Below are 13,254 nucleotides of genomic sequence, written 5' to 3'. Positions count from 1 at the left end.
TCATCATTCAGTCATAGTATAAGATACAAGTCATAATTTATAACAGGAGAATTATGTGATAAAGTCATTCTAGTCTGCTCTATAATCAATCATGGAGGATTACTTTACAACACCGTATTCTTGCTTCCTGCTATAATTCTCAACCTATTTGTCAATCCAGAACATGAATATACCCAAAGATAGCCTCCACCACTGTTTGTGGTGATAAATTCCACAGATCAAACAACCTTTGGCTGAAGTAATGTCTCTCATCTCAGTTTGAAAGTGAAGTTTCTTTATCCTGAGGCAGCACTCTCAGATCCCAGACTCTCCGTCTAATCCAGACATACTCTCCATTCCCAATGTATCCAGGCTTGTTGTTATTCAGTTGGTGTAAATAATCACTGCCGCCCCAACTTCACCCCACCTGCAACAACCCTAGATTTTACGGGGGCGGGGGTTGATTTATTTTTCAGCTGGTCTGGCACACCATTGTGGACGAAGGGCCTGTTCCTGTGATGTACTGTTCCATGTTCTGTTCCATCTCCAGCATCTTGAGTTTCTGTTTGACTCCCACTGGCAGATAGACAGGTGAGAATGAGGGGGAACTTCAAAACGTGAATTGATTTCTGAAACCCCGGTCTATGTCTACTGGTGCAAATTTAATCACAGCCTCTCTCTGTGAGGGATGGAATGGGAACTCATTCTCTGCTTTGCTTCCAAAGAGACTTCAGAACCAAACATCTGAGCACAGAACAGAAATACTCGCTCAACTTCTCATAAACCCTGACAACTTGATTCCCTGATTCACTTTATCTGATTTAGACATGGGTGGTGTCCCAGGATCCAACCTCAGAGGGTCACAGCCCGCACATCTTTTCCACATCTCTCACTGGGTGTTCCCGCATCTCACACTGAGAGATTCACGCTACCAATATCCAGCCACCTGAGACGTCTGCTTCATTGCGGAAGGAGGAACATCCAGCCGCATCTGAAAAAGCACCAACGTGGACCGAAGCCCAAACACTGCCAGTCCCATATTCCTGGAAACCACATCCCAAGATTGTACCTGAAGCACCAACTCTCCCAGGGCTCTTTGCTGCTGGTAATATGCGGCAGCGTCTCAGCTAATCCCAGTTCATAAAACTTACACTCCCACACCAACCCGTGACAGAACTGGAGCCTGATGATCCTTTTTCTAGACGGGGATTTGCTCTAAAACATGGGCCTTGGACCACAAAGAGGGTGCTGATACATTTTAGCTTGTTCCCACAGTTTCATTGAACACAGTTGTTCATTATTTTATTGAGTGCGGAGTAGCCCAGGTCAATTAGTAGCCATTTTCCCCGTCGGGTAACAGGAAGAAAATGTTTTAAATATGAAATTGAAAATATAGCACTGGAAACTCAGTGCAGGAGATTTCATTTTGTTCTTTTGATGCAGAAACGATTGACTGACTGCAAGATGTGTGACACCCAGAACAGAATTGCATAGATGCAATCCCTACAATCATCTTCATTCCATCCCGAACAGTAAATAGACAATAGACAATGGGGCAGAAGTAGACCAATCGGTTCTTTGAGCCTACACCGCCATTTAGAGATCATGGCTGATCATTAACTATCAATACCCGGTACCTGCCTTGTCCCCATAACCCTTGATTCCCCTATCTATATGATACCTATCTAGCTCCTTCTTGAAAGCATCCAGAGAATTGGCCTCCACTACCTTCCGAGGCAGTGCATTCCAGACCCCCACAACTCTCTGGGAGAAGAAGTTTTTCCTTATAGTTAAGGAACGAATTTCCTAAATGACCTACCCCTTATGCTCAAACCATGCCTTCTTGTACTGTACTCTCCCAGCATCTGGAACATATTTCCTGCCTCTATCTTGTCCAATCCCTTAATAATCTTATTTGTTGCAATCAAATCCCCTCTAAATCTCAGTAATTCCAGCGTATACAAGCCCAGTCTCTCTAACCTCCCTGCGTAAGACAGTCCGGACATCCCAGGAATTAACCTTGTGAATCTACACTGCCTTCCTCCAGAGCCAGGATGTCCTTCCTTAACCCTGGAGACCAAAACTGTACACAATACTCCAGGTGTGGTCTCACCAGGGCCCTGTACAAATGCAAAAGGACATCCTTGCTCTTGTACTCATTCCCCTTTGTAATAAAGGCCAACATTCCATTAGCCTTCTTCACTGCCTGCTGCACTTGCTCATTCACCTTCAGTGACTGATGAACAACGACTCCTAGATCTTCTTGTATTTCTCCCTGACCTAACTCTACATAGTTCAGATAATAATCTGCCTTCCTGTTCTTACTCCCAAAGTGGATAACCTCACACTTATTCACATTAAACGTCATCTGTCAAGTATATGCCCACACACCCAGACTATCCAAGTCATCCTGAATTCTCCTAACATCCTCATCACATGTCACACTGCCACCCAGCTTAGTATCATTAGCAAATGCTGAAAGCATCCTCGTATCTGAGGCCACTGTCTCTCCGCTGAGAGTCAGCAACCAGAGAGTGATAAACATGTTCAACACTCTCTGCAGCTCTGGTGAGCTGTTGCCCTGGTGACGGAGGAAGTGGCACGCAAAGATAACCGAGCGTGGAAATTACAAACTCGGCGTGACATGTTCTCGGTTTCATTGCAACAAAATTAAACTGAACATTCAGCCATTTTGTAATGGTGATACTAAAATTTCACTGGTTGTTTTTACCCCTTCGAGGTGCATTCCGTAAATTTCATGGTAGTTCCAGCTCTACAGAGCTCTCAGCAGTGCTGACGCTGGTCCAAAATAAAAAGCAGTGCTGGATACGATCTATAAGTTAAATGTAATATAAGTTAGATATGGCCCTTGTGGCTGAAAGGATCAGGGAGTATGCAGGGAAAGCAGGTACAGGGTTCTGAGTTGGATGATCAGCCATGATCATACTGAATGGCGGTGCAGGCTCGAAGGGCCGAATGGCCTACTCCTGCACCTATTTTCTATGTTTCTATGACCTGTCTGCAATAAATGTCGATTATGTGTAGAAGTTTCAATTGAGATTCACAGAGCCCTTACAGCACAGACACAGGACTGTTAAAGTCCATCCAGTCCGTGCCATGTCTGGTGTGGTTCCATCCCCCTGCACCCAGACCACAGCCTCTATACCTCCCTCATCCATGTACCTCCCCAAACATCTCTGAAATACCACAATCAGACCTTCATCTCTTACATCTGCTGGGAACTTGTTCCGCATTCGCACCACCCACTGAGTGAAGTAGTTCTCCCTCATATTACACTTAAATGTGTCACTTTTTGCCCTAAATCCATGATTTTACCTTGGGGTGGGGGGGGGGGGGGAAATGACTAACTGCATTCACGCTATTTATACCATCATAGATTTCTATATCCCTAGCAGGGCTTCCCCACCTAGGGTCCTGCACCTTTCCTTTAATTGTAGTGGCAAATGGCATAAAATAAATTGTAATCCTGCTAGGATACCCCATCATTCCCCTGTATTCCAGGTAATCGAGCTCTAACCTGTTCAACCTATCAATATAATTATTTCCTGAAACAATAGCAATGTCCGCGTAATTTTCCCTACACTCTTTCACGTTTATCGACATCTTTCCTCCAAGTAGCTGGCCAGAACTGCACTCAATTCTGTTTTTTTTTGGATTCTCGGTGTCTTTTACAACTTTAGCATTAATATCCCAGCCCCTCTTCGTAATAGCCTGTTATAATGGTCAATATGTCCTAAACTCTCTTTACAACTCTGGTACTACCTTAAAGGAATTGTGGATCTGTAACACCCACGGCAGGACGATCGGGCTCAAAACAGTTATTTACACCAAGCAGTAAGCCTGATCAACACCTCTACTCACTAACCCACCCTTCACACCCCACCCACTACCAGTTTAACATTTCCTGACAGTTCTAGGCACTCCTCTGTCTAAAGTGACTTTATGGACAGATAGTCAACATCATTCTCCGTAGGTCCAGGCTTTCCTGTGCCAAATGTCACTTTACGGACATAGAATCAATATCAGTCTCATATGTCCAGACACTCCTGTGTCTATTGTCACTTCATGGACTCAGAATTAATGTTAGTCTCATATGGCCAGACACTCCTGTGCCTTTCGTCACTCTACAGACATAGAATCAATATCAGTCTCATATGTCCAGACACTCTTGTGCCTAACGTCACTTCATGGACACAGAATCAATGTCAGTCTCAAATGGCCAGACAATCCTGTGCCTATCGTCACTTTATGGACATACGATCAATCTCACAGACCGGAGAATTGTGCAATATTGCAAAGGGAGAACGGCTGAATCAAAAAATGAAATGAAGTTGAAGGCCATATTAACAACAGCAAAGAAATGCACTAGAAAATTTAAGGAAGTTACTGGAATTAAGAAAACCTCCTCTGCATGATGAATAGGATCAGCAGACGGATCCATCCAAACAGATCCCGATAAAGTATGTGAGAGGTGGATTCAGTATATAGAGCAGCTTTTTGAGATAATAGAGGGGAACCCCCATGTATGAAACACTCTCATTCTGGCCCATCTATTACCAAAGAAGAAATAACTAAAGCAATGAAAACAATGAAACAAGGTAAAGCCACCGGACCTGATGGAATTTTAGTGGAAATGAAACAAGCCCCAGAAGATCTGGGCATGGATATTCATTTTGAAGAGTTTAATGACATATATGAGTCTGATGTATTGCCTGACGATCTCTTGAAATCAGTATTTATAATTCTGCCTAAAATTACTGGAACTATCGAGAGCGAAAGTTATAGAACAATCAGTCTTCTGAGTCGCGGAACAAGGATTTTGTTGAGATTTGTTCTGAGTCAAATCAAAAACAAGTTATGGCCAGTTCATATTCTGAACTGTAATATGAGTTTATGGTGGATAGAAGAACGAGGAACGTAATTTTCATACTACGAATGCTTTCAGAAAGGGCAATTGAATATCAAAACGGTATCTTTTTATGTTTTGTTGATTTCACTAAAGCTTTCGACAAAGTGCAACATGAAAAATTATTTCAAATTCGGAATTAACTAAATATTGACGGAAGGGATATATAACTGCTTCAAAATTTATATTGGAATCAAACAGTGGCGGTAAAAATGATGATAATATAAGCAGATGGACTAAAATTCAAAGGGGAGTTAGACAGAGATGCGTTGCCTCACCTGAATTATTTAATATCTATGCTGAAATGATTCTCAGAGAAACAGACGACCTGGATGGGATAAAAATTGGAGGTGTTTACATCAACCATATAAGATATGCAGACGATACCACCTGAGAGCAAGTGCTGCAGAAGACCTACAAGTCCTCCTGGACAAAGTAGTACAAACAAGTGCAGATTTTGGACTAACCATCAACGGTAAAAAAACAAATATATGGTAATATAAAAGGGGCAGTCTACTCCCAACTGCCAATGGTCCATCGGTAACCAAGAGTTTGAACAAAAGACCAGCTTTAATTAAGTTGGCAGCTTTACATCACAAGATGCTGGAAGGAAAGTAGAAATAAAAACAAGAATTGCCATTGCCAAAACCAACTTCCAAAAAATGAAACCTGTTTTTCCCAACAGACACATTTCTATGACAACAAGGCTTAGGCTACTGAAATGCTACATCTGGTCTATCTTGCTGTGTGCTTCCGAAACTTGGACTGTAAGATCAGAACTCCAAAGAAACTTAGAAGCAACAGAAATGTGTTTTTTTTTAGAATGCTGAAAACATCATATAGAGATAGGTAACTAATGAGACAGTGCTCAAACGTACCCATACGAAAAGGTATTTAATGAGAACATTAAATGTGAGGAAACTTAAATTCTTGGGCCATGTCATCAGAAAGGGAGAAATAGAATACCTTCCATTACAAGGCAGTATACCTGGGAAACGCGGAAGAGGAAGACAAAGAAGAAAATATATGGACACTGTGAAAGAACTAACAGATCTAAGTGTGCGACGGATCATTGACGCTGTGAGGAGTCATTGGATGTGGACACCCATGATCGCCCAAGCGTGTGTAACGCGCAAGTCGCATGCAGAAGAAAAATCAATGTCAGTCTCACATGTCCAGACACTCCTGTGATTAACGTCACCTTATAGACGTACAATAAATCTTTTTAAACTATCATACTTCATGTATTGTGTTTTGTTTATTTTTTCAGAGTGACAATCATTTTGTTCTCCTTTACACTTGTGTACTGTAATGACATCAAACAATTTTGAACCCTGAAACCTGGGTAAAATATCACGACCAACCACATATCTACACTCCCACTTGATTTCATGAACTCCTACAATGTCACCCTCATTCTCCTCTGTACTAAAGATCCAGCTCGGCCAAATTCTTCCTATGACTCGGCCCTCTAGTCCAGACAACATCTTCAGCAATCTGTTCTGCACCCTCTCCAGCTTGATAATATATGTACTACAGTAAGGTGAACACAACGGTACATAATACTCTGTGTAGCCATGTACATTCATATACAAATCAATGTCATGAATAGTAAATTACAGAGGTGTCGACACAGACACACATGTCCCACTCGTCACAGGCCTCCATTCGCTAAAACCATCTTCAATCATCTCCCCCTGCTTCTTGTTGTGAGCCCGGTGTGAATCCACCTCGCCAGCTCCCCTTGACTCCCACGTGACCGAATATTCCGGATCAGCTGCCATGCGGGATCTTGTTACAGACTCTACCAAATTTCAGATGAACAACATCACTGCCCAACTTCACCCAACTGCCCAGTTAACTCTTAAATAATGTCCAAAATACTTGACGGAGATGATGTCCTATTGGACAATGTAGATGGTCATTTCCCCAATAACCAATGCCCAACCGCCCGGGATTTCAGCCTCACTGCAGACTGAGAAAATTCCGATCCCAGCTGTCGAATTACCAACCTGGACTGAAGCCCGTATACTGCCGGTTCCATATCCTCAGAGTCACCGGCCCAATATCATCACCCATACAAAGACGCTTTGGTACCGGTGATTTGCCGAGGTGTTCCTGCCATTTCCGATTCACAGACTAAGGTGGAATTGGAACCGAATGACCCTCTGCCGGGGCCGGTGCACAGGTTGGTTCCCCGGTCTGTATAGAGGATGCGGATACACTTCAGCCTGACCCCAGCAGCTAAACCGAGCACATTTGATGACAACCTTCCTGCTGTGTGGGATCTTGCCCAGCACAGCTGGCTGCCATGTTTCCTGCGTGTAGCAGGAACAAAATGTAAAATTATGAAGTAGGAAATGCTGGGAACTCGGTGCATCAGACTACATCTCTGAATGGAGAAAAGGTGAAAGACCCAGTTCCAAAACTGAGACTGTACAAGATGCTGCAGGTCTGCTGAGCGTTTCCTATATTTTCTCCTGACTTTAAATTTCCTGCAACTGTAGTATTTCTGCCTCTTAATTTTAATGCACTGATAGTAACTGATTGCTACCCTAGCCTGAAAATACCACCCCACCCCAAAAGGTTTGCTAGTTCTCAGTTATTTCAGACCCTGGTGTAAAACATCCCATACAGTCAATGCTCACAGCATCTTTTCCTCCCACTATCATTCTGTTACATTTGCTCCCGAGGTCTCTCTCTCTACGCTGAAAGGCGGTGACCACAGAGCGATAAAAAGTGCAACACTTGCTGCAGCTCTGACGGGCTGTTACCCTGGAAACAGAGGAAGTGGCTCACCGAAAATAACCGAAAAAGGAAATAACAAACTCAACATCAGATGCTATGAGCTCCATTATGACAAAGACAGCTATTTTGTAAAAGTGAAACTAAATTTGAAATGGCTGTTTTTACCCTGCTACATGTTGTGTTCAATTATACCTCTGATATTTCTAGCTATCGAAAAACTAATTTTGGAAAAGATGCAAAAGAAAACTTCACAATGAAGGCAACGTTTGAAAGAAGGATTGTTGAAATATATCGTTGCAGCATTGGGGTTCAGACTGGACAGAGGTTGAACAAGATGGTTGAGATATATCATTGAGGTGGTGGGATACAGACTGGACAGAGGTTGAACAAGATGGTTGATATATATCATTGAGTTGATGGGATACAGACGGGACAGAGATTGAACATGATGGTTGATATATATCATTGTGGTGGTGTGATGCAGACTGGACAGAGGTTGAACAAGATGGTTGATATATATCATTGAGTTGATGGGATAGAGACTGGACAGAGGATGAACAAGATGGTTGAGATATATCATTGAGGTGGTGGGATACAGACTGGACAGAGGTTGAACAAGATGGTTGATATATATCATTGAGGTGGTGGGATAGAGACTGGACAGAGGATGAACAAGATGGTTGAGATATATCATTGAGGTGGTGGGATACAGACTGGACAGAGGTTGAACAAGATGGTTGATATATATCATTGAGGTGGTGGGATACAGGCTGGACAGAGGTTGAACAAGATGGTTGAGATATATCATTGAGGTGGTGGGATACAGGCTGGACAGAGGTTGAACAATGTGGTTGATATATATCATTGAGGTGGTGGGATACAGGCTGGACAGAGGTTGAACAAGATGGGCAGGGGATGGGCAGATGGAGCCAGATGGGAGAAGGGGATGAAGGGCAATCTCTGATGGTCCTGAAATAATAGTACGGGTTAGTAGATAACAGATACCAATATAACAAAACCAGAACAAACAATAAGAATTTTGGTATGTGCCCTTTTCTACTCTACACACTTTATCAAAGCACCGCAGGAAGTATCCCATCCCGATACTTCACATCTTCATACGGCTACTGCTCTTCCTTTAACTGAATGAAATAGCGGAGAACTGTGGACACAGCTGAGCACATCATAGAAACCAACCTCCCCTCCATGGACTCTGTCCATACTTCTCACTGACTCAGTAAAGCAAACAACACAATGAAAGATCCCCACACCGCTGGATATTCTCACTTCTCACCCTCCCATCGGGCCGACGATAAAATAAAACAGAGACATGCCACCAGACTCAAGGACGGTGTCCATTCCGCTGTTAGAAGCGAACAGCGTGATGAGTGGACTCCTGACCTCACAGTCTAAATCGAAGTGACCTTGCACCACATATCTACCTGCACTGCACGTTCTCTGTAACTAGAATGATTTGTTACACATGTCACCTGCCAGCCTTTTCCTTCGCACCCTTCCCCACCTTCTTGATAGGGCCCCTGCCCCTCCTTCTTCAGTCCTGACAAAGGGTCTCGGCCCGAATTTGTTGACTGTTCATTTCCACGGATGCCAGCCGACTTACTGAGTTCCTCCAGCCTTGACCCCAGAATCTGCAGAGTATTTTGTGTTTATGATGATGGTTCCTCTCCTATCTCAGCCACAGGTTTTTCCTCGATTCATTCGTTCTGCTGATCTCTGTTTCCCTTCAGGAAACAGGCTGGTAAATCTCTAAAATAAGCATTCTCTAACCTCTTTGTTAATCCTCTATAGAATTAAATTTCATCTTCTGCTGCCCCGTGTTGCCCAAACCACTCATGTTCCACCCCCGTTACTATTTCCAACTTCCCACCTCCCCCCTTTTTGTAATGGGGAGGCTAAAATTCCAGTGGCAGTTTTAACCCTGTCTCGAGGTGCATGCAGTAAATATATTGGTAATTCCATCTCTACAGAGCTTCCAGCAGTGCAGAAGCTGATCCAGAATCAAAACACTTTGTTGGATGTGGCCTGTCTGTTCTAAATATCAGCTGTGGGGTATTTACAAAGGGCATCACACAATGCATTGTGGTGATAACCATGAAGTTCCCTTCTTGGGTAAGTGGTTAAAATTTTCATCATATATGTCTGCAAATATCTTCTAACTGCGATCAACCACCGACATTGATACAGGAGGAATTCAGATCCTGCTACTGGACAAAATGATGAAAGCGTAGTTCCCCAGATACAATGGAATGGATTGAGAATGTGACAGATTCTAGACACCCCCCCCCCCCCACTGTTGAAAACATCTTGTCCCCATCAACTCGATCCTAACCTTAGGGGTTCATTGAAGTTCCGGTTCCCAGAGTCACCATCCTTCCATTGAGAATAGGGCCAGAGACACCAAATGCTCCTCGTACATAAAGCTTTTCATTCCAGAATCACTCTTGAGAACTTTGTAAACAACAACTGTAATGAGCACATTCTCACAAATGACAGGCAATGTGGTAGTAGGATAAATTATTGAGAAAACCTGTTACCTCCTCCCCGCCCCGCTAACATTTAAAAAAATATCTTCTGACGTTCAGCGTGCTCAACTATGCATGAAACCGTAAGAGATGGGAGAGATCTTCAATGACATCTCTGCGCCTGTGTTTACTTGGGAGACAGATAGAGACGATAGAAATGAGGAAAGCCAGTCAAGCCATGGATTGTGTACGGTTATACAGCAGGGGTTTGCTGCCTTGAGGAGAATTAGGATGGATAAATCCCCAGGGCCTGACAAGGTCTCCCTCGGACCCTGTGACAGGCTGGTGCAGGAGGACTGGCAGACACGGATGTTGCTGTCATTTAAGGAACTGAGTTACAGGGGCAGGTTGAACAGATTAGAAATTGCTCACCTGGCGCACATGAGAATCAGGAGAGATGCTCGCAGGGGTTCCCAGCCTTTTTTATGCTATGCGTCAACGGTGGGGCCTACGGACACCAAGTTGGGATGCCCTGCTGGAGCATACAAAACCCATGATGCTATAAATCGGCTGAATGCATGTAGGCTATTGCCCTTCGGGATGGGTGAGGGCGTGGATTTGGGCCGAAATTTTAAATATTTAAGGGAATTTGAGGGGGAGCTTCACTGAGAGGCCGTGATCACGGAGCGATAAAGATCTGCAACAGTCCTTGCAGCTCTGGTGGCTTGTTACCCTGGAAACGGAGGAAGTGGCTCACTAAATTTAACCGAAAAGGGAAATAACAAACTCAGCATCAGATGCTGTGTGTTTCATCATAACAAAGATTAACACTGCAGCCATCTTGTAACGGTGAAACAAAAATCGTAATGGCTGCTTTTACCCTGCCACGTGTTGTATTCAGTTTAACCTCTGGTAGTTCTAGCTAACGAAAGAAAAAAGAAACCCTAGAATAGGTGCAAGACAAAACTTCACAATTAAGACAATGTTTAGTAGCGAGATTGCTGATATATATCTTTGAGGTGGTGGGACGCAGGCTGGACAGATGTTGAACAAGATGGGCAGGGAATAAACAGATAAAACCGGGAGGGAGAAGAAATCAAGGCAATGCCTGATTTTCCTCCAGCAATACACAGATACTGAAATAATGTATACACACTGCTAGATAACAGATTTCAATAAAACAAAACCAGAACGATCAATAAAAATTGTGGTTATATGTCCTTTTCCACTCTACAAGCTTTATCAATGCTCCACATAAAGTATCCTATCCAGATGCTTCATATTTTCATACGGCCATTGCACTTCGTTTAAATGAATGAAATTACAGAGAGCAGTGGGCACAGCTGAACACATCATATAAACCAACCTCCCCTCCATAGACTCTGTCTATATATACTGCTGCTTCAGTAAAGCAGCCAACATAATGGAAAATCCCCTTCAATTCTCAGTCTCCGATTGGGTCGAGAATAAAATTAAACAGAATCTTAACACCAGGCTCAAGGACAGTTTCCGTTCTGCTGTTATAAGCGAGATGAATGTTCCCCAGTGTGATGAGATGGACTGCTGACCTTACAGTCTAACTAGATGTGACTTTGCACCACATATCTACCTATACTGTACTTTCTCTGTGACCATAATGATTTGTTACTCTCTGTTATTATTTTACCTTTTATCTGCTCGATGTAATTTTGTAATGCGTCATCTATGTGGATGATGGCAAAGACAGGATTTTCACTGTACCTCGGTTCATATGAAAAAAAAAACCAGATTACCCATTTTAATCATGTGGGATTATTAGACAGCCTGGGTTGCTCCTTTGGAAATTCCGGAGGGAGTGTACACATTTCTAGGAAACCCAGATAAATGAAAAAGACTTAATTCTCGCATTAATAGGGTCACATAACGGGAAACATTGTCTGGATGTCGGCAAGTCACAGCAATGGAGAGAAGACGGAACGAAATTTCCCAATTCCCCGAGAGGACGTGAGAGATCTGGATGTCACTGTCCTGTCTGAACGGGGAAAGATGGAACTACTCATACACGTGGAGCAGTGCCCCGAGGGTGCGATTACTCTGTCTGCAAGAACACAAAAAGGCCGAATGGCCGCTTCCAGTGTGCTGTAAAACCATTATCGACTCCAGGTATGGATCCAGGTGAAGTTTGGATCGGCTACCGGGCCGGATGATGGAGGTAACGTTCCCCAGGTACAAGTGAACGGATGGGATCAGTCCCGGCAACACCACCTCATCCCGCTCCTGGGACCCGAGCAACAGAGGCGGAGCAGCGGCTCATCTTTCCGGCGGTTCGGTGTGAAGGTCCCACAACCCGGACCAACCCCGGCAGGTTGTGTCCAGGAAGTGGGACGAGGCCGCCTGTTCGGGGAAGTTAACGGGACTCACTGAACAACATCAGGTCTCCCCCCAGAAGTTGTCGGTCCCGTTCCCTCTCAGGACCGGCCTCAATACTCACCGATGGGAACTTGATCAATTTGTCCCGCAGACAGTGATCCGACCCCCGGCTCGACTCCGACTATCCGTTTCAACACCGGAAGGAAAGAAAACCAGCGCCCATCCGGGGACTGTGAGAGCGGGGGCGGGGCCTCGGAAAGCCGCAGATGCTGCAGATCTGCGTTTGAAATGGGAGCGAGAAGTGGATCACGTGACGGGCGGAGGTTCTCCCACCTGAACCGGTGTCACACGCTGCCCGACCTACCTGCCGGATTTTACACATCATTTCATATTTAGAGCAACTACATTTATAGTTTTTTCCCTCAGTGCCTTCGCCGTCCCCTCAGCTCCAGCTTCCGGTTCTCAGGGTTACGGGTTCGATTCCCATCCCGGTCCGATACACAATTCAAACCCAAACCGGAATTGTACTGTTTTCATGCAAAACAGTTCTATACTTACAAACACAAATTCCAATTAACATTCCTACAGGACTTCGCTGTACTGGAACACTGAAATATCAAGTGAGAAACAGGAAGACGTGGCCATTCAGCCCTCTAACCAATAATAAGATGACGGCTGCTCTCTGATCTCAGCCAAATCTTCCTGCCTGATCACCATTTCCTCGATCCCTTCGGTCTCCACACATCTGCCGGCCCCTGTTTTATGTGA

The 13,254-nt window shown here is 44.1% G+C and overlaps 1 protein-coding gene across 3 annotated transcripts in view; it reads right to left on the bottom strand.

The window, feature by feature from the left end:
• LOC132388505 (NACHT, LRR and PYD domains-containing protein 3-like) overlaps positions 1 to 12,673 on the bottom strand; it is a 35,914-nt gene extending 23,241 nt beyond the window's left edge. For 2 of the 3 annotated variants that reach the window (XM_059960873.1, XM_059960874.1), the window contains exon 1: positions 12,608 to 12,673. The gene's annotated coding sequence lies outside the window, so the exon portion shown is untranslated. Of the gene's footprint in view, positions 1 to 11,803; positions 11,872 to 12,607 lie in introns of all 3 variants that reach the window. The other variant, XM_059960872.1, reaches the window with a different exon arrangement.
• Positions 12,674 to 13,254: the final 581 nt, after the last annotated feature.

Source organism: Hypanus sabinus, unplaced genomic scaffold, assembly GCF_030144855.1.
Source record: "Hypanus sabinus isolate sHypSab1 unplaced genomic scaffold, sHypSab1.hap1 scaffold_336, whole genome shotgun sequence".
Taxonomy (NCBI): Eukaryota; Metazoa; Chordata; class Chondrichthyes; order Myliobatiformes; family Dasyatidae; genus Hypanus; species Hypanus sabinus.
The sequence above is the reverse complement of the archived record's forward strand: the minus strand, read 5'-3'. Positions and strand labels throughout refer to the sequence as shown.